This window comes from Heptranchias perlo, unplaced genomic scaffold (assembly GCF_035084215.1).
Source record: "Heptranchias perlo isolate sHepPer1 unplaced genomic scaffold, sHepPer1.hap1 HAP1_SCAFFOLD_73, whole genome shotgun sequence".
Lineage (NCBI taxonomy): Eukaryota > Metazoa > Chordata > Chondrichthyes > Hexanchiformes > Hexanchidae > Heptranchias > Heptranchias perlo.
In genome coordinates, this window is record NW_027139761.1 from 1,458,121 (window position 1) to 1,480,468 (window position 22,348).

At 44.4% G+C, this 22,348-nt stretch overlaps 3 non-coding genes across 3 annotated transcripts; all 3 read left to right on the plus strand.

The window, feature by feature from the left end:
- Positions 1-12,740: 12,740 nt before the first annotated feature.
- Positions 12,741-12,813, plus strand: trnav-cac (transfer RNA valine (anticodon CAC)). Its single transcript has one exon. It is a non-coding gene; the product is annotated as a tRNA-Val (tRNA).
- Positions 12,814-19,050: 6,237 nt separating this feature from the next.
- trnat-agu (transfer RNA threonine (anticodon AGU)) lies at positions 19,051-19,124 on the plus strand. The gene has a single exon. It is a non-coding gene; the product is annotated as a tRNA-Thr (tRNA).
- Positions 19,125-22,266: 3,142 nt separating this feature from the next.
- On the plus strand, positions 22,267-22,348 carry trnan-guu (transfer RNA asparagine (anticodon GUU)). Its single transcript has one exon. It is a non-coding gene; the product is annotated as a tRNA-Asn (tRNA).

Genomic DNA, 22,348 nt, shown 5'->3' on the forward strand with positions numbered 1-22,348 from the left:
TTGCTCAATGAGTTGTAACCGAACTCCCTGTCCCCGCTTTCCTCCCATATCTCTTAATACCTTTGGTTAACAAAAATATATAAATCCGGGTTTGAAATTAACAATGGAGCTCGCATCAACTGCCGTTTGTGGAAGAGATTTCCACACTTCTACCTCCCTTTGCTTGTAGAAGTGTGTCCTAACTTCACTCCTGAAAGTCCTGACTCTGATGTTTCGGCTATGCCCCCAAGTCCTCGACACCCCAACGAGCGGAAATAGTTTCTTTCTAACTACCCCATCAGTTCCTAATAATATCTTGATAATTTCGATCACATCAGCCTTTACATCTACTAAATTGCAGGGAATACAACCATAGTTTGTGTAATCTCTTCTCGTAATTTAACGCATCGGGCCCAGGCATCATTCTAGTAAATCTACACTGCACTCCCTCCAAGGACAGAATATCCTTCCTCAGGTGCGGTGCCCAGAACTGAACACAGTACTCCAGGTGTGGTCCAACCAGCGCTTTTTGTAGCTGTAGAATAATGTCTATTCCCTTGTATTCTCGTCCTCTAAATATATAGGCCACCATTCCATTATCCTTTTTAATTATTTCCTGTACCTGTCCATGACATGTTATTGATCTATGTACAGGGAAAACCTAAGTTCCTTTGGAACTCCACAGTTTCGAATTTTTCACCTTTTGTAAAGTATTCTGATCTATCTTTGTGAAGTCCAAAGTGGATGACCTCACACTTGCCAAAATTGAAATCCATTTGCCACGGTTTTGTCCATTCATTTATTATATTAATGTCTATCTGGAATGTTATGCTTTCATCTACACTGCTAACATCGCTTCCCATTTTGGGTCCATCGGCAAACTTCGATCTGTCGTTCTCTATCCCGTTATCCAATATCAATTAGACCGCCTGACCTTGGGGAAATTCACATTCAGCATCAATCTCTTCATCATCTTGAGACATTTTATTTACTTTACATGTGTTGCCCAGGCATAGAATGTAAGAGCAGTGAGGTTGTTCTTGAAATGAATATAACACTAGTTAGGCCACAGCTGGAGTATTGCATACAGTTGTGGTCACCACATTACAGGAAAGATGCGACTGCACGAGAAATGGTACAGATGTGATTTACGACGATGTTTAGTGGACTGGAGAATTTTAGCTATGAGAATAGATTGGATAGGCTGAGGGTGTTTTCTCTGGAACCGAGGAGGCTGAGGGGAGATTTAATTGAGGTGTACAAAATTATGACGGGCCTGGATAGAGTGGAAAGGAAGGACCTGTTTCACTTAGCAGGGAGGTCAATAAATAGGGCGCATCGATTTAGGGTAATTGGTCGAGGATTAGAGTGGAGCAGAGGGGATTTTGTTCCACCCAGCGGGTGGTGGGGGTCTGGAACTCACTGCCTGAGAGGGTGGGAGAAGCAGAAACCCTCATCGGATTTAAAAAGCACTTCAATATGCACTTGAAGAGCCATAACCGACAAGACTACGGACCAAACGCTGGTAAGTCGGGCGATGCTGGATACCTCTTTTCCGGCCGGTACAAACACGATCGGCGGAATGGCCTCCACTGGCGTAAATTTTTCAGAATGTCTGATTCTCTGATATGATTGCCGTCTGTCTCGGCATGGTGATAACATACACTCTACCATAAGAATACTTTAATCAAATTGGTGATTTGATTCACTGTGAGAGCGACGATACATAAATGTGTAGACATTGGCTGCAGCAGCTGGGTTACACCTTCAATTTTCCTCCCGTCTCAGTCTTTCTTTAATCTTCTCTGCTGGTGTTGCAGGTTCGATCAGCCGTCGCTGTTCCATTTCACGCTCAGGCCTACCCGCACTCGGTACTGTCATGGCCTGAACACGTCTTTCGTGTACTCACAGAAAATGCCACTTTTGCGAGCAGCTTGTCTGGACTGGACTGCACTGAGCTGGGACACTGGGAGTATTCAATTAATGAAATCAGTACTTCAAACAGAAAAAAATCTTCACTCACTCATCCTGATACATTAGGGTCTCATTAGAAGCCTAAAAAGCCCATCAGGCAACAACACAAGAGACAGAGATAGGGAGAGAAAGAGAAATGCATGCAAAGAAAATAAAGGTTTTCAATAGAATCATACAATCATAAAATGGTTACAGAACAGAAGGAGGCTATTCGGCCCATCGAGCCCGTGCCGGGTCATTTCAAGAGCAATCCAGTTCGTCCCATTCCCCCGCTCCTTCCGGTCGCTCGATATTTTTATGCCTTCAAGTATTTATCGAATTCCTTTTTAAAACCCACGATTGAATCTGCTTCCACCATCCTTTCAGGCAGCGCATTCCAGATTATAACTACTCGCTGGGTAAAGAAGTGTTTCCTCATGTCACCTTTTGTTCTTTTGCCAATCACCGTAAATCTGTGTCCTCTGGTTCTCGATCCTTCCGCCAATGGGAACAGGTTCTCTTTATTTACTTTATCTAAACCCTTCATGACTTTGAACACTTCTATCAAATCTCCTCTTAACGTTCTCTGCTCGAAGGAGAACAACCCCAGCACGGGGTAAATGCGATCAATCAGCTTCAATTCATTAATTTGAGCATTAAACAGCTCTTTAAACGTTACTGTGACATTATGGTAGCGTGGCCTCGCGGTCTAAAGTGTTCCATCAAATTTCTATGGAGGCGTGGGTTTGAATCCCACTGATGCTAGAATTTCTGGCAATGTTTATTTTGATCTGTTCACAGAAAACCCGATTGTCGTGCGATGGAGCAGAGGATGTGAAAGAAGCTAAAAGTGAAATGCAGATATTATTTTCATCAAGGGGACAGGACACGTTTCCACAGGTAAGCGTCTCTCACCTTAAGATTCTTTCCAGCAGAGTGGGACAGTTGATCAGAGTGACCGGGCTCTAGCGGCGCAATCAGTCAGTGCGTCGTCCTTATATGACTGTACAGGGTCGGGAAATGGCGAGGTTGTTAGTTGAGTCTCACCTAGATAAACGAATCTTTTTCCTTTTGAACATTTCGAACGGAGAAAAAGGAATAATTGAGGTGTTCCAAAATGCATCAATTATTTGTCTCGCCACGTGGTTCCTCTTGTTGCAATAGCAGATGTGATATTTAGTGTTATCAGTTTACAGGAGGTAGACTGCGGTATTGGAGCCACGCACTATGATTTTGATCCATCTGTAAATTATGGGATTTAGCTTGAGCTTTAAACCAGCGCGTTAGACCGCTCAGCCACGATAATTTCCATCTTGCGATCTTCAGGAGCTACTTCTACAGCATAGAATTACTGCAAGCAAGAATTCCACCCCTCAAGCACCAATGCTTGCACGGCAGCCGGATGCATTTGTCCAGTTGGAAACCTGTCTGATGGAACATGCAGTCTGATAGAACCGGAAGTCCAGCAGATTGACTTTTGCGGTGAGCAGATGATGAGCCTCCTTCTTGAGAGTGTTTCGCCAATCCAGCTCAGAGTGGATTAAGCATTATAAATTCGGGTGGGACTGGAGCCACTTGTATAAGAGGAAGTGTAGGGGGTTGTTTCCCTTCCTTGAAGGGCATTAATGATCCTGTTGAGGTTTTGATGCAAAATTTCACTTCCCAGCGCCGAAATCACCGAACCCTGAGCTAAAATTCAACGATGGTGAGATTTGGACACACAACTTTTGCAGTGATTAGAAGAAGTCCCACGTGGTACCCATGGCGCCACAAATCGGCTATCGATTAGGTTATTTCACGTTACCCATATGCTGCTTTGGAACTTTTGCTGCGGTGCAGTAAGTGGTTCAAAAGCTCAGTGGAGATTCAAAGCAGCTCCTGAGAAAGCGACACAGCGACGGTTTGTGCAATGCATAGTCCTCTCTCTCTCTCCCATTTGCTCACTCTCGCTTTCCATCTTGAGCTCTCACTCTCCCCGTTTATCTCATGAGCGCTGGAATACTAAGGGGTAGAAGTTATGTTAAAGCTGCACAGAGCTCTGGCAAGACCCCATCTGGAGGACAGCATTCAATTCTGGGCACCCCACCTCAGGAAGGATGTATGAACCTGGATGTTCGAGGGGCTGAATGGCCTACTCATGTTCCTATGTTCCAATAAATGAAAGAATAATTCAAGTATGGAGACCCGAATGTATCAGGATGAGTGAGTGAAGAATGTTTTCTGTTTGAAGTGCTGATTTCATTCATTGAATGCTCCCAGTGTCCCAGCTCAGTGCAGTCCAGTCCAGACAAGCTGTTCGCAAAAGTGGCATTTTGTGTGAGAACACGAAAGACGTGTTCAGGCCATGACAGTACCGAGTGCGGATAGGCCTGCGCGTGAAATGGAAAATTGAGGTGAAATACTCCCACATGCAGCGGGTGGCCCTGTTTCCATTTCCAAAATACACACACGCACGGGCCGAATCGATGCAGCTCCTGGGAAATCTGTGAGGCGACGCAGGGCTGCCGTGGATCATTTGAAGCAACTGGCACACACAAGATTCGGCCCGTTTCACGTGGAATCTCCTGTTTCTGAATCTTCTTTCCTTCCTGCTTCCTCTGCACCTCCAGCTGCCAGTTGAATTAGATGCTTGATGCAAACACAGCGAATACATGAAACCCATCTTGACCTGGTCAGCAGGGAGAGGGAAAGGATGGTGCTGGCCATTGAGAAGGGATGGATTTTGCACATACCGGGAAAAATAGACGCAAATGTCTCATCTCCCTGCTTCTTTGCTTTGCGGAATATCTTAGCATTCAGAGATGATCTCACTGCCCCCCAGGCCCATGATCCCCACTCGCACTCTCCTTCCAATCTCAAACACTTTGCTTAGGTTTGAAATCGTATATGTTTTCACACTGGGATTTAATTTGCAGAAAGCGATGCTGTGATAACCCGGGGCTATTGAGGAGATGCAGTGCAAGAAGATACATAAAAGGCTAATGATAATAATGACTGTTCTCACACTGTGAGCTACAGTTAAAGGCTGACAACATTTAAAATCTCATGCAGCAGGTCCGGGTCCAAATCTTTCACGTGGCATCTCCTTCTGCTTCTGTCACTCCATTTCCTCCACGGAGACTTCATTTGGAATTCCTGTGCGGCTGCATTGCGCATTTTCCAGATCTGCTTCGAGCGCAATTCGCTCCAGTCCATCAATTGCAGATATTAGTTTGATTAAGGGGAGAGGACACCTTTTCACAGGCAAGGGCTGTTCATCCTATTGTTTTTCTGCCAGATTAGGGCAGATGATCAAAGTAACCGGATTGGGTGAACTGTCCGTACAGGTGCCTGGTGGGCTCGTGGTTATGATTCGGCGCTTACACTGATATAATTAATTACATGAAACCAAATAAACTCTACGAACAGAGGAATATTTCTGTAAACACCATTAACTAACCTATAACATTTTGTTGCAGACTGAAAGAAACCCCAACATGGTTACCGAATGACACTCACTAGTTTAATAATGATTTGTTTTGTATTTGAAACGATTTTCCGACTGCATTTTAGGAGACTGTTTGGAAATGTTCAGTGTGTATGAGACCAGGAGTTTGGTGCAGCCGTTGTTAAATTGAACAGGAACAGCCAATTGTCGACCTATCAACACAGGAGAAGAAACTCGCCCCTGGAGGTACATCTGGAGCAAGTTCCAATATAATGAAAAAATTCTGCCCGGGATCGAATCGGGGGCTTTTTGCGTGTGAGGCAAACGTGATAATCGCGATAATACAGAAACCGCAACACGGTAAGTATTTTTAAAAATGCTCAGTGTTTATCACACCAGTAACCTGGTGCAACCGCTGATCAATTTCACAGGACCGGTGCTTTGTATCAAACAGAAGTTAGCAAGCAAAAATTGTTATTAATGGTAATAGTGGGACTGAGAAATGCTTAAACAACCGGCACTCTGTAAAACAGAACTCCAATTATCGGTTTAAATAAAATCCTGAACTGACAGAGCGGAGGGCAATTAAAGATTGAATTATATCGCAATTCACTGAATCCAAACAACGTTTAAAGAAGTGAATCTCTCAGGAGTAGGATTCCTGCGCTTTTGGTGAGGAAGTGTGGTTGGCTGCTGCTTTCGTCCCCTGCACTCCCAGAAGCGCGGTGGTGGTCAGTACCGATCGCCATCCATATGGATTTCGGATCCACAAGTTTCCTGTGGAGCTGGTGGCAGAACTGCAGCATCTGACTTCAGATCCGAAGACTAAGTGTTTGAATTACGTTGGGTCGCAGCATTTTCACTGCGGCTCAGGGCTCTGCGACTGATTTTATGTCGGGACAGCGTTTGAGGGATTGGCTGTTCAGCATTTGCGCAGTAAAGCAAAATTACATTTCATACATCAATGTTTTTTTTCTGTTACTTTCTGTTTCGACCCTTTCCAGTTTTATATAGAAACAGATATCAGTATTTAAGGGATGTGCTGAGCAATGTTTGTGGAATCAGTGTAATTAAATTTGATACCTCAATGTTGTTTTTTCTGTAACTTTCTATTTACACCTTCTCCAGTTTTACATAGAAACAGGTATCAATGTTTGGAGGGTGTGGTGAGCAAAGTTTGTGTAATCAGCATAATTCAGTGTCATACAATGAATGGCTTTTTCTGTTACTTTCTCTTTAGACCCTCTCCAGTTTTATATAGAAACAGGTCTCAATTTTTAAGGGCTGTGGTGTGCAATGTTTATGGAATCAGCGTAATTAAATTTGCTTATTTAGTCTATTCCGTCTCCAGCCCAAACTCTTGTCGTTAGATTTGTAACTTCACCGAGTTCAAAATGGGATAAATCCACCGTCCAGCCACTCGGCAATCATAAATTTTAATTGAACTTTACTCTGGCCCAGAGTCACCCGCTGTAATCCAGTCTTTCTCGGGCACATTAACATCATAACCACTGGTTTAAAAGAGAAAACTGCCGTCCGTTTCACTGGAAGTGCAAGAGACAACTTTGTAGACACCGGCTCGTTGGACCTTCTCATTTCAACTCATCTCATTTTCAGCAAACCAGAACGTTACTGAAATAAAGGATGGTGAATAACAGCTCGAAAAATCAATGTTGTCTATCATTGGGTGACTGAGTCTTCCAACATACAGACATACAGACATTTCGGGGCAAGGGGAGTTTGAAGTTCAGAAATAACACAGCACAGATTTTCACTCGTGCAAGCTGCACACCCTTTATTTTGGAAAAGTAAACTGATGGTAAGACAGCTGTTACATTGATCACGACAAGCTGAAGCTTTCGCTCGGTGAATTAATGGTTCAGTGCGCAAGACGTCGTGTTTCTATAGCGCAATTGGTTCCTGTTAATTAATAATGGTTGGTGGTTCAATTCCACTCACAGAGGGTGACTGTTACCTTAACATTCATTGTCTCGCATTGCCGGGTTTCTAAAGTGCTGCTATCAGCTGAGCACGGCTGATATTCCAACATTTCGCCTGCGGTCGGAGAGCAGGCACACGAACAATAAATAAAAAACCGAGATTGGCTTCAAGGTAATCAGAATTCTTCTTGACAGACCAGATCCGAAGAGAATGCTCACGGTTTGCCGGAGAGCTGTCTCGCTGTGACGTGGATATTTCTGCAGTGAGCGAGAGGCAAACTGTTTCCCATTTTTCCGTGATGAATGTCACTCCCTTTACTTTGGAAAAGTAAAATGGTATTCACATTCCGACAAGTTTCAGTTGATTTGTGAGGGATCATTAAAGGATCCTGCAGCGCTGCCTCCGTTAACAACAACAGTTCTGAGCCGCATCTCAGAAGCAGCAACAATCCCATCAGTTTTTTGCTGTTCCCCAGCTCCCGGAGTGAGCGAGACCCTGACAGCAGCACCATTCAGGCCGCCTGTCCGCCCTGCCCTCTCCAATCACCGGCTGCCGATGGAAAGCAGCGAATGCAGTCTCAGACCGAGAATTATTGCCCTTCCCTGGAAACTGGATACCACGGCCCGACCAAACGTCCCCATACACCGAGCACAGGCAGAGGAAACTCCGGGGAGTTTATATACTGATCACTCGGCCTTCCAGCAGGTTTTAGCGAGAATCAGAGAGAGTGAAACTGCCATTGGGCCTCACTGAGAAAATCGGGGTCAGTAAATTAGAGATTCTGGAGTCAGGATGAGCCAGCGGTTGAGGTCGCTGTATTCAGATCGCAGTTTCCCTGGTGTTGTGGTTTTGAATCCTCAATCTTCACATTCAGTCCTTTGCTTGTACGAAATTCTTTCTTGTGCCTTAGGCTGGAGGTGTTTTTTTTTCTGCACAGTTGATTTGCTACTTCCAGAAAACCAACCCGACATCCGTCCCCGACAGGTTTGTTTTTATTGGTTGTAAGAATGTGTAGTGTTTGGGGTCATCAGAACACGGCCCGTGGAATCAATCCATTGTGGCATTGACCAGTTGTTCCAATTCCTTTGCCACGAGACTCATCTGGCGAAATGGAAATCCAGATGTGGCTCATTGCAATTGCGATTATTAAATAAAAATGAGTCATGGACACGGTCTTTAGGCCTATGGTCTCAATACTCATATTCGCATGTGGACTTTAAACTTTTTGTGTGTTGTTGATAAAATGGTGAAAAGCAGAGTGCGAATGTTTTTGATCGTTGTGAGTCCTTTACTTCCTCGGTTAATGAATGGTGGGAGATGTTTGTTGTTAAATATACACAGGTGAAGTACATCTCACTGTATATTGTGCGCGTGCAAGATGTTTTCTGCTAAAATTCGTTCATGTGACTTCAACAATGCCACCATAGCCACACCTGCGGCTAGTCAGTAATTTCTCTTGGACAACACTGACATAGAGCATGGCCGAGTGCACTGAGTCCGGACATTGATGCTTCAGGACTGTCAGGGTGGGATTCGATTTTCGTCTCGAACAAAATTTCCATAGCAACGGAAAGAATGGCGGCTGCTGTTGCATAAACATCACAGTCAAACAAACACACACTCTTTGTATCTACTCACTTGAGGTTGTACAAGAGTGGGGGGCACTAGTTAATGTACTTTAACTGAGGCGGCACTAGTTGGGGTTGTATGATAGAGTGGAGCAGCCGTTGCCCTTCTGTATTACTAAGGTGGAATCCAGACTACTTGTATCACAAGCACGGAACATTTTTAACCAAGTCCTAAAATACCGCCTGTAAAATGAGAACGGGTGACAATTCAACACAGGGAAAACACAGCAAACTCATTTAAGTTTAGACTGTCACTTGTTAACCAAGGTGGAAAGCCAACAAAGTGGAGCATTGTTCAGGGATGTCCTGTTCATAATAGGCTGGAAAAAGCCAATCCGGCAAATTATTACCCCATCAGTCTGCACTCAATCATCAGCAAAGTGATGGAAGGTGTCGTCGACAGTGCTATCAAGCGGCACTAACTCACCAATAACCTGCTCACCGATGCTCAGTTTGGGTTTCGCCAGGACCACTCGGCGACAGACCTCATTACAGCCTTGGTCCAAACCTGGACAAAAGAGCTAAATTCCGGAGGTGAGGTGAGAGTAACTGCCCTTGACATCAAGGCACCCTTTGACCGATGTGTCTTCAAGGAGCCCTAGGAAATTTGAAGTCAACGGGAATCAGGGGGAAAACTCTCCAGTGGCTGGAATCTTACCTGGCGCCAAGTAAGATGGTAGTGGTTGTTGGAGGCAAATCATCTCCGCCCCAGGACATCACTGCAGGAGTTCCTCAGGGCAGTGTCCGACGCCCAACCATCGTCAGCTGCTTTATCAATAGCCTTTCCTCCATCATAAGGTCAGAAATGGGGATGTTCGCTGATGATTGCACAGTGTACATTTCCATTCGCAATCCCTCTACTAATGAAGCAGTACGTGCCCGCGTGCAGCAAAACCTGGACAACATTCAGCCTTGGGCTGATGAGTGGCAAGTAACATTCAATGCCAGGCAATGACCAACTCTAACAAGAGAAAACCTAACCAACTCCCCTTGACATTCAACGGCATTACCATCGCCGAATTCCCCGCCATCAACAGCCTTGGGATCACCATTGACCAGAAACTTAACTGGACCAGCTACATAAATACCGTGGCGACAAGAGCAGGTCAGATGCCGGGTATTGTGCGGCGAGTGACTCATCTCCTGACTCCCCAAAGTCTTTCTACTATCTACAATGTACAAGTCAGGAGTGTGACGGAATACCCTTCACTTGCCTGGATGTGTGCAGCTCCAGCTTCAATCAAGAAGCTCGACATCATCCAGGACAAAGCAGCCCGCTTGATTGGCACCCCATCCACCACCCTAAACATTCACCCCCTTCACCACCAGCGCACCGTGGCTGCAGTGTGTACCATCTACAGGATGCACTGCAGCAATTCGCCAAGGCTTCATCGACAGCACCACCTAAATCCGCGAACTCTATCACCGAGAAAGTCAAGGGCATATGGCACATAGGAACAACACCACCTGCATGTTCCCCTCCAAGTCACACACCATCCTGCCTAGGAAATATATCGCCGTACCTTCATTGTCGCTGGTTCAAAATCCTGGAACTCCCTTCCTAACAGCACTGTGGGAGAACCTTCACCGCACGGACTTTAGCGGTTCAAGGAGCTGGATCACCACCACCTTCTCAAGCACAATTAGGGATGGCAAATAAATGCTGGCCTTGCCAGCGACGCTCAAATCTCATAGAATCGTAGAATGTTTACAGCACGGAAGGAGGCCATTCGCCTCCACTCAATCGTAATCCAGCTAGTCTCACTCTCCCGCCCTTTCCCTGTAGCCCTGCATTTTTTTTCCTTTCAAGCACTTATCCAGTTGCCTTTGAATCTGCCTTCACCACCCCCTCAGGCAGTGCATTCCAGATTCTAACCATTCGCTATTTAAAAACGTTTTTCCTCATGTCACCTTTGGCTCTTTTGCCAATCACCTGAAATCTATGTCCTCTGGTTCTCGACCCTTCTAACATTGGGAACAGTTTCTCTCTATCTATTCTGTCTAGACCCATCATGATTTTGAATTCCTCTATCAAATCTCCCCGCAACCTTCTCTGTTCCAACGAGAACAACCCCAGCTTCTCCAGTCTGTCCAAGTAACTAAATTCCCTCATCCCTGCAATCATTCTAGTAAATCTCTCCTGCACCCTCTGTAAGGCCTTCACATCTTTCCTGAACTGCGGTGCACAGAACCGGACACAATACCATAGTTGTGGCCGAAACAGTGTTTTGTAAAGGTTCATCATGACTTCCATACTTTTTTACTCGATGCCTCTATTTATGAAGTCCAGGATCCCGTATACCTTTTCAACCGCATTCTCAACCTGCTCTGAAGCCTTCAACGATTTGTGCACATAAACCACCAGATCTCTCTGGGCCTATACCCATTTTGGAGTTGCGCCCTTTAGTTTATATTGCCTCTCCTGGTTCTTCCTACCGAAATGTATCATGTCGCATTTTTTGTGTTAAATTTCATCTGCCACTTGTCCGCCCATGACACAGGCCAATATATAACCTCTTGAAGTCTGTCACCATCCTTCACACTGTTCACTACCCTTCCAAGTTTTGTGTCATCTTCAAATTTTGAAATTGTGCCCTGTACAAGCAAGTCCAAGTCATTAATATAAATCAAGAAAAGCAGTGGTCCCAGCATTGACACCTGGGGAACACGATTGGACACCTCCCTCCAGTCCAAAAAGCAACCAATCACCAGTACTCTCTGCTTCCTGTCCCTTAGCCAATTCTGCATCCATGTTTCTACTGCCCCCTTTAATCCATGGACCTCAATCTTACTGATAAGCCTACCGTGCTGCAATTTATCAAACACCTTTTGAAAGTCCATATGCACCACATCAACTGCGTTGCCTTCATCTACCCTCTCTGTTAACTCAACAAAAAACTCTATCATGTTAGTTAAACACGATTTGCCTTTAACAAACCCATGCCGGCTTTCCCTAATCAATCCACAGTCGTCCAAGTGTCTGTTAATTCTGTCCCGGATTATCGTTTCTAAAAGTTCCCCCACCATTGAGGTTAAACTGACTGGCATATAGATGCTGGCTTTATCCTTACAACCTTTTTTGAACAAGAATGTAACGTTTGCAATTCTCCAGTCCTCTAGCACCACCCCCGTATCTGTGGATGTTTGTAAGATTATGGTCAGTACCTCCTGCTATTTCCACCCTTATTCCCTCAGCAGCCTACGATGCATCCCATCCGGACCGGGTGACTTATCCACTTTAAGTACAGCTAGCCTTCCGAGTACCTCTTCTTTATCAATGTTTAGCCCATTCAGTATCTCAACTGTATTTAACTTTACTGAAACTCTGGCAGCATCTTCTTCCTTGGTGAAGACGTATACAAAGTATTTATATCGGATCTCGGCCATCTCCTCTGCCTCCATGAATAGCTCTCCTTTATGGTCCTTTTTCAGAGTACGGCTCCTACTGCCCGTTTAATGTTTACATGCCAGTTTATGTTGGCCGCCAGTTTATTCTCACACTCTCTCTTTGCCCCTCATTTCCTTTTTCACTTCCCTTCTGAACTTTCTATATTCAGCCTGGTGAATGAATGAATGAAAAACATGTTGGGTTTCCGTCAGTCTGAAACAGAAAGTTATTGGTTGATATAATGGCGATTTGAACAACTATTTGTCTTTTTATTGAGTTTGATGAGTTTTGCAAAATTGATACAACAAACTATTTTGTAAAATTTAATTCCCTGAAGGGGAACCGGCCCCGTCTCCCAGCACTGAGAACATTTGGAGAAGGCAACTATCTTCCGAGCATTTCCTGCAAGCATTTGAACAGCAGAGTTTCCGTAGTGTAGTGGTTATCACGTTCGCCTCACACGCGAAAGGTCCCCGGTTCGAAACCGGGCGGAAACATTTTCAAAACGGAATCCACTAAAAATCAATAAATATGAAAAAACACAAGAAATCACTCTGTGGTGAAATATGAATAAAATACAGATCCGGTATATTTTCCTTTCTCTGTCCAGTTCTACACACACTCAAACATTACACGGATACCGAAAATGTCTCTCCCTCACTCCAGTTTCCTGCCCTGACTGTGCAGAAATCCCCTCTCAAAGCGACTCTTTGCAACTGGTTTTAGTTGATTTGTGAGAGATCATTGAAGGACCCTGAAGAGCTGCCTCGGTTAATAACGACAGTTCGAAACAGCGTTGCAGCCGCGGCAACAAACACATCCGTTTTTCGATGTTCGATATTCCCCAGTTCCCGGATTGAGTGAGGCCACGACAGCAACGACATTCAGGCCGCCTGTCCGGCCCCGCTCCCTCCAATGACAGGTTGCTGGCGGAAGGCCGCAAATGCCGCCTCAGACAGCGCAATACTGCCCATCCCTGGGAAACAATTTCCCACCGAAGCTTTGACAACACATCGCAGGCATCATCTGTCCCACAGTGTTCTTACTTCGCTGCAAACACAGAACTCGCCAGCTGTTTCAACGTTCATTGTCTGAACAAGGATTTGAATTCTGCACACTCAACTCACTGGCCACTTTAACGAAGTCCAGTAGTCTACCGACTGAGCTACCCAGGCTCATCATTAAAAAGCGATCCATTATACAGATTTATGGTAGGACTCTGAATTATCCTTCGTAGACGTCGAACTGAGGTGAAGATCCCTTTTATAAATTTTTCAGTAACGTGTTGAGGAGAATCCTTGTTCCTGTTGAACATGATGCAAGAAACATGGGCAGTGAACTCGTGAGTTTACAATTCTTCTTGTTTTTGCCAAATGTCTTGTCATTCGTTAGCACCAATTAAAATAACACTTTACCCAGTGGCTCAAAAGCTAAACTTGTCCCACACGGGAGCTGGAAACGGCCTCTCGACATCTGTAAGCTGAATAATTTCACCCGTTACACAGTGACACCAGGCAGCAGATTTCCCTTCCAAATTTTCCCCACACTAAACTTCCACCCGATGAATATCTGCTAAACGAAAAAAAGAATTGTGTGTTTGGTTCTTTAGATTTCAAGATCTCGGACCGGGCCCTTTGGCACATCAACTGCCGCTTATAGCCCCCCTCTCCCACTATAAACAAGCAAACTGGCACCTGCTATTGCAAGATGGTAGGCCAGAGGAACCCAAGGGCCCACATGGGAACACTAAGAAGTAGATGCGTTATGGTACAGACCAGTTGTACCTTGAACTCCGGTCAAAATGTTCGGAGTAAAATGTTCGTCTGTTCTCGGTGAGGCTGAAACTCACAACCTGGGCATTTCTGAAGCTGATAAAAGTGCCGCACGCTGACCGCTTGCGCTTCAAGAGCTTCGTGATCTTTCTCCAATTTCTCCAAGAAGCCTCCAATCAAGATGCGCTTCAATAAATATCCGCAATGACCTTTAAAAGCCCTGGAATCTGAAACAAAACCCGAGAAGATAAGAACTTTTAATTATATTTTTATTAACTTAGGGACAATTTTTGATGGAACTTTCAGGAGGATTTGGGGAAAGTGTGAGACGAAACTGGGAAACTCTCCCTGGGCTGTCGTTGATTGAAGAGATGGGCGTTATTTCATTTGAAAACCGAGGCTCGGAACTTTCTGATGGAGAAGTGTGACAGAAGATTGTGGTTCGTGACAGTTGCCGGTGAGATCGAGAGGAGAGGGAGAAAAGTGAAAGTCACAGCTGTGACAGCTCAAGTGCTCCGCTTATCTGTAATATTTAAAAAGTAATGTACACTACGGGGCAAAACGATTTGGTATCGCTTATCAAAAATATTAAAAGACACGGGGTCAAACGCGGATTTGTGAAGAGGGAATGGTTTTAACCCCCAAAGCGAAATCATTCCACATGAATCTGAAGTGTCTTGGGGAAAACGGCAGTGCGAACCGTTACGTTCGTGTCATGACTTGAAAGACCCACCAATTACCGACAGTATCTTTGAACGAGTTGTGTCAGCAAAACCGTGATTGAAGCCGCTTTGCGTTTGTCAAACGTGTAGGTGACGATATTGTGATTGATAAAGGTCGATTTCAATTATTTGAAATATCACTATAGGTCATGACCCGAAAATCGACTGTAAAATCGAGTTTTTCCTATCAGTCCTGAATTGAAGGGAAAGGCGCACCAATCAGATCAGGGAAACGAAGAGCAGAATAGGTGAATGAAACTTGCACGATTGAAAATCCCTGTTTGTCGGAAGATTCAGTCCCCAGTGGTGGAGAGGATTGGTATTTCGAGCAGTTATTCACCAGCCTCAATTTCAATAATTTCCCGTTGCTGACAATGAGATGAGTCGAAATGAGCAGGTCCAACGAGCCAGTCTGTAACACAGGCCGATGTCTCAGTGCAGCTCATGAACCAGTCACTGGGCTCCATTATAGCCGCTCCTGTCAGCAACACACAAAGAGAAATTGTAAATCTGAAACAGAAAGAGATAATGTTTAAAACTTTATATCTACCACCAGGTTTTCCCTTTTTTCGGCTTTTAAAACAATCTGTTTCACAGTTTGTCAAACCCGAAACAGCCTCTGGGATTTGCCGATTGTAATTTCAATGGAAATTGCGACCGTCACTAATTATCGGAACAAATATACCCGCTGAGGTTTCGGGGTTGTTATTGGTTTATTTATATCAGTGAGTGACCGATTTTAAACTAGGTGAGGGTCTAAACATAAGGTAAAAGCCTGGGATAGACAAGAGATTCTTCAATGTATCAAGTTAAATTACACTGATTCCACCAACACTGGACATCACATCCCTTAAACATTGTTACCTGTTACTATGTCAAACTGGTGAGGGTGGAAATGGGAAATAACCGAAAAAAAACCTTAATTGTATCAAACTTATTATTATTATTATACAAACAATGTACAGCCTATCCCTTAAAAAAGACTCAATGTAAAACCAGTCGCCAGTCCCTGAGCCGCTGTGCCGGTTATGTGATTTGCATCCGATTCTGACTGACTTAGCATCAGACGCGCTCCCGTCAACAGTAAACGGACGGGGCCGGATTCATAAGAGAAAAATGAGGACCGACCTCCGCATAACCTGTCCTCATAATTTAACCATTTTAGCCCCGGTATCATTCTGGTGAATCTGCGCTGCACCCCCTCCAAGGCCAATATTTCATTCCTGAGAGGTGGTGCCCAGAACTGAATGCAATACTTTAAATGGGGTCTCAGCAGGGATTTCTATCTGTAACATACTTCCCCCTTTGAATCCCGGTTTCCATGAAATAAAGGCCAACATGCCATGAGACATTTAAATTAATTTTTCTAACATTCCACTGGCTTTTAGCGATTTCTGTACTTGGACCCCTAAATCTCTCTGCTCCTCCACAGTTCCTAGATTCTCACCATTTAGAAAATACTCTGATCTATCTTACTTCAGTCCAAAGTAGATGAGCTCACACTTGCCCATTTTGAAAGTTTGAACAGACTGGGGCTCTGTTCAAACTTTCAAAATGGGCAAGAGAAGGCTGAGGGGTGACCTGATATCGAACTTTAAGATTACGCAAGGGTTTGATAGGTTAGACGTAGATAAGGTGTTTGCACTTGTGAATGCGGGGACTCCAAATCATTGGGGCCATGATTATAAGGTAGTCACTATTTAATTCAATATGGCATTCAAGAGGAACACATTCACCCAGAGAGTGGTTAGAATGTGCAATTCGCTCCCACAAGGAGTAGTTTAGGCGAATAGCATGGATTCGTTGACGGCGACGCGAGATAAACACATGGAGGAGAAAGGAATATAAGGGTCTGCACATACGGTTAGATGAGGAGGGGTTGGCGGAGGCTTGTCTGCAGCATAAACACCGGCAGAATCGAGTTGGGCCGAATTGCCTGTTTCCGTGATGTACATTCTTTGTAATTCTATGTAACTCCATCTGCCGCAATTTTGCCAACTCACTTAATCTTTCAGTTTCCCTATGCTTCCATTTACAATATTCACTGTGACACCTAACTTGGTGTCAGCGACAAACGTGGATAGAAGAACAGAAGAACATAAGAAATAGGAGCAGGAGTAGGCCAATCGGCCCCTCCAGCCTGCTCCGCCATTCAATAAGATCATGGCTGATCCGATCCTAACCTCACATCTAAATTCATGTCCAATTTCCTGCCCGTTCACCGTAACCCCTAATTCCCTTTACTTCTAGGTAACTGTCAATTTCTGTTTTAAATTTATTTAATGATGTAGCTTCCACAGCTTCCTGGGGCAGCAAATTCCACAGACCTACTATCCTCTGAGTGAAGAAGTTTCTCCTCCTCTCAGTTTTGAAAGAGCAGCCCCTTATTCTAAGATTATGCCACCTAGTTCTAGTTTCACCCATCCTTGGGAACATTCTTACCGCATCCACCCGATCAAGCCCCTTCACAATCTTATATGTTTCAATAAGATCGCCTCTCATTCTTCTGAACTCCAATGAGTAGAGTCCCAATCTACTCAACCTCTCCTCATATGTCCACCCCCCTCATCCCCGGGATTAACCGAGTGAACCTCATTTGTACCGCCTCGAGAGCAAGTATGTCTTTTCTTAAGTATGGAGACCAAAACTGTATGCAGTATTCCAGGTGCGGTCTCACCAATACCTTATATAACTGCAGCAATACCTACCTGTTTTTATAGTCAATCCCCCTAGCAATAAAAGCCAACATTCCGTTGGCCTTCTTGATCACCTGCTGCACCTGCATACTAACTTTTTGACTTTCTTGCACGAGGACTCCCAGATCTCTTTGTACTGCAGTACTTTCCAGTTTCTCACCATTAAGATAATAACTTGCTTTCTGAGTTTTTCTGCCAAAGTGCATCACCTCACATTTTCCAATATTGCATTGCATCTGCCAAATCTCCGCCCACTCACCCAGCCTGTTGATATCCCCTTGTAGGTTTTTTATGTCCTCCTCACTCTCTACTTTCCCTCCCATCTTTGTATCATCTGCAAACTTTGATGCGTTACACTCGGTCCCCTCCTCCAAATCGCCAGAATATGCGGCAGTCTATTCCGTCGTCTCCGTCATTTATGCACCTTCGAACCAACTCCCAACCCGTTTCGATTGGTTGCTTTAAATTCTACGCGCTCCCATTTATGTTAACAGTATCTTCTGTGGTACCTTATAGAATCCTTCTGGAATTCAATATTATATAACATCCATACACACTCCATTATCTACCACGTTAGATATATCTTCAAAAAGTTCAACTCGCATTGTTGGACTTGACTTACCCTTTATAAATCCATGCTGGTTCTCTCTGATTACTTCATATTTATCCAAGTGCTCAGGCATTCCTTCCTTAATAACGAATACTGGTACCGTCCCCACCACGGACGTCAGACTAATGGGTCTATAATTTCCAACTTCATCTCTGCTACCCATCCTAAATAATGGAGTGACATTGACAATGTTTCAATCAAAGGACCAATTCCTGAATCAAGATATTTTGAACGATCATGACGAAATCATGTACAATTTCCTCGCCTATTCCTCTTCGTCCCCTCGGGTGGTAACGATTAGGTCCTGGAGATTTGTCTATCTTTAATCTAATTATTTTCTCCATTGCCATTATTTTACTTGTACTGAATCCCCATGATTTATTTACAGTTGTCCTCGTGTCTCTGGTATGTTATCCTCATCCTTCTCTGTGAAGTAAATATTTAGCAATTCTGCTATTTCCTGATATTCAATTACAATATCACCTCCATCTGTCTTTAAAGGGTCCACATTACTCTTCGTCACCCTTCTTTCTCTTCCTGTCCTGGTAAAAATCTTGATTGTTGGCCTCATTTTCCCTCACAGGTTTTTCTCCTTTTCCCTGATTGTTCCTCTTCCGGTTTTTAGTTTCAGCACCGCAAGAAATAATACTTTGCAATAAAGTTCGGCTCATTAGTTATTTACTGTCAGAGAGAGAATTGTCTGATCCCCTAATTTATTTAATGTAACAAACACAAGCACACATAATCATCGGTGTATCAATGCACTGATGGATACACAAAGATAAACACAGCGAAAAAATGCAGCAAGTATCGGGATGCACAGGGAAACGGACAAGCGAAATCGACAAATTCAAATGGTCTGAACCCCGAACAGACAATAACGTGTCGCTGATAGATGTTATTGAGAGGAGGTGTGAACAAGTTGTTACCAATTGGCGCTGTGGCTTAGCTGGTTAAAGCATCTGTCTAGTAAACAGGGGATCCTGGGTTCAACTCCCAGCAGTGCCTTATGCAACTTATTATTTTCACCTAATTTGTGGAATTAAGCGACAAAATAACACTGTGGTGTTTGGATTTGTTCAGGTTTCAGGCCGGAACAGATATCAAGATGACTGCTCAAAAACGCACTTTCATTATTCAGACAGACCTCTCATTGAATGTGTCTGTAACACGTTCTTGTTTCTGGTCTCGTTGGGGTCGGGGTATAATTCACGATTTGAAGTTTAAACCCGGAAGTAGTCCTAATTCTGACCGAGACTTGTGATCTTGACCAGCGGTGCAAACTTTTGCAAACTGGAAAATGAAAGTTCCCAAGTCACTCCACCTGAATCCCCGGGCCCTGACGAAATATATCCCAAGCTGTTAATAGAAGCAAGGAAGGAAATAGCGGAGGCTCTGACCATCGTTTTCCAATCCTCCCTGGCTACAGGTGTGATGCCGAAGGATTGGAGGACTGCTAAAGATGTACCGTTGTTTAAAAGGGAGAAAGAGATCGATCGAGTAATTACTGGCCAGTCAGAATAACCTCGGTCAGGCTGAAGGTATTCCATTAAATCTACACTGTACTTCCTCCACAGCCAATACTGGGAGGAGGGGACTCTTGACTGACAAGCCTCAGCTACACCAGGAGAGCAAACCCACGCTCTCTCTTATTCCTGGGATGTGCTACTTTTGAAAAAAAAAGTGAGTATCTCTATACCTTTAAACTCTCTGTCTCTCTGCACAGCATTGAAAGTGTATTGTAGGACGGTGTGAGTGTCTTTCTACCTTTAAACTCTCTGTTTCACTGCACAGCATTGACAGTGTATTGTAGGACGGTATGAATGGGATGAGGGTCTGTGGGGCGAAGTGTCGCCGATTGGGAGCAGCGCCCATTTGCGGGCTGAGTATTGCACGCTTGATTTTGTCTCTCCCTTCTATCTTTCTTTCTCTCTTTCTTCCTTTCACCTCCCTCTCTCCCATTCTTTCTTTCACTATCATTTCATTCCTCTTATTTCGTGCTTTTTCTTTCTGCGCCAGCACCTTTGTCTGTATCCTGTTTTTGTTCTCTCATGTGTCTCTGTTGGATGATCCAAAATTCAGACCCGCCGCTGCCTCCAGCTTTTTCTTCGTTCCACAATCATGGTCCATTTCATTGAGACTTTCCTGCGGCCTTGCCTACTCTAACATTCACTTTCACATTCTTACACCTTTAAGTTTGCACTGCATCGACCGCTGTTTCTCGGGGGCACATGCTCCAGAGACAAGCTCAAAGAAAGCAGGGCTGGCATTCGGAAGGAGAGCGCATACTTTTCCGTGAAATTTCCATGGGGTATCTTGTGACACGGGGGATGTTAACAGAAGAACTGGGTTTTGTTTCCATGGTCGTTCGCGCTTTTCCCCGAGCAGTTGATTTGCGGTAGAGACGGCCGGCGCGACATAGCTGCGAAAGACGGATGAAAGCTGCACTTTTAGCAATCTGGGCGGTGCAGGAAAGTCGGAAATGTTCCGCTTGATCGTAATAGGTCTGTGTAAATGTCCGATTGTAAAGGAATGAGGAGAAATGAAAAGAGCGGCAATGGTGAAAAAGTGTCGATTACAGGAGATTGGCCGTGAGCGAAAGGTCCTTTGAATGTTCGTCGCGGAGGTGATTTTGTTCCGAAACCGCAGACTTTAAGCGCGTGGGGAAAGTGAAGTTGGAGCTTTGTCCTTGGGTCAAATTGGGTGTTTTCAGGAAAATGGCCATTGTGAAATCACAGGAATGAGAACAGAAAATGCTGAAAACGCTGAGCAGGTCAGGCAGCGCCTGTGGAGAAAGAACCAGAGGTAATGTTTCTGCTTGATGACTTTTGTCATCCGAACTGAATGGTTTGCCGTGTGTGTGAGTAGTTTTGTTGTCTAAGATGCTGACTTCCATTTCTGAATTATGTAGGTGCGAATCGCACTGCTGCCAAAATTTGTAGAGCTTTTCATTTTGGCCGCCTCACCAAAAACCCTTCATTGGTAAGAAGTGCTTTTCCGCATTGCTGGTTTACACGTGTTTGAACAATTCAGCAAAGTCTGGATTACCACCCAACTGTATCTTACACGGAGGTGTTGGGAGTGTAAGGGGTGATCGAGGTGAAGTTTCAACCAATGTGCACAATGGCGGCCTGGTGAACCGAGTACCTCTTTTTCGTCAGCATAATATAAAAGATATGGACCATAATTATGAATTTCTTCTTTGCATCACACTAAGATTTATTATCAGAGAATGTACATGAGCAGGTCGATTTACGTCACGCTCCGGTCGCTTTGCATCGCCTCCGACAAATAGAATTGAATCAAAGAAAGGTCACAGCACGAAAAGAGGCCATTCGGCACATCGAGTCCGTGCCGGCTCTCTGCAAGTGCAATCCAGACAGACCCACTCCCCCAACCTTTCCCTGTTGCCCTGTATTTTCTTTCGTTTCAAATACTTATCCAGTTCCTTATTGAAGACAATTATTGAATCTGCCCCCACCACCCCCTCGGGCGGTGCATTCCAGACCCTAAACACTCGCTGTGTAGAAAAGTTTTTCCTCATGCCACCTTTGGTTCTTTTGCCAAACACCTTAAATCTATGTTATCTGGTCCTTGAACCTTCCACCAATAGGAACAGTTTATCTCTTTCTACTCTGTCGAGATCCTTCATCATTTTGAATACCTCTATTAAATCTCCTCGGAACCGTCTCTGTTCCAAGCAGAACAACCCCAGCTTCTCCAATCTATCCATGAAACTTATGCCCCTCAGCCCTGGAATTTTTACAGTAAATCTCTTCTGTGGGGATTCGGTATTAACATCGCCGAATCCCCCACCATTAACATACTATTGGTTATCATTAACCAGAAACTTAACTGGACCAGCCACATGAATACTATGGTTACAAAAGCAGTTCAGAGGCTGGATATTGTGCGGCGAGTGAATCACCTTCTAATTTCCAAAAGCCGTTCAACCATCTATAAGGCGCAAGTTGAGTGAGTTGGAATAATCATGTGATGGCCATCGACCTGAAACGTTAACTCTGTTTCTATGTTTAAAGATTCTGCCTGACCTGCTGAGGATATGCACATTTACAGTTTTGATTTCAGGTTGGCAACATAGCCAGTATTTTAATTTTGAATAAAGGGGCTTTCGCATATTTTTGCGTGCGACGAGGTGACCGAGAGGTTAAGGCGATGGACTGTTAATCCATTGTGCTGTGCACGCGTGGGTTTGAGTCCCATCCTCGTCG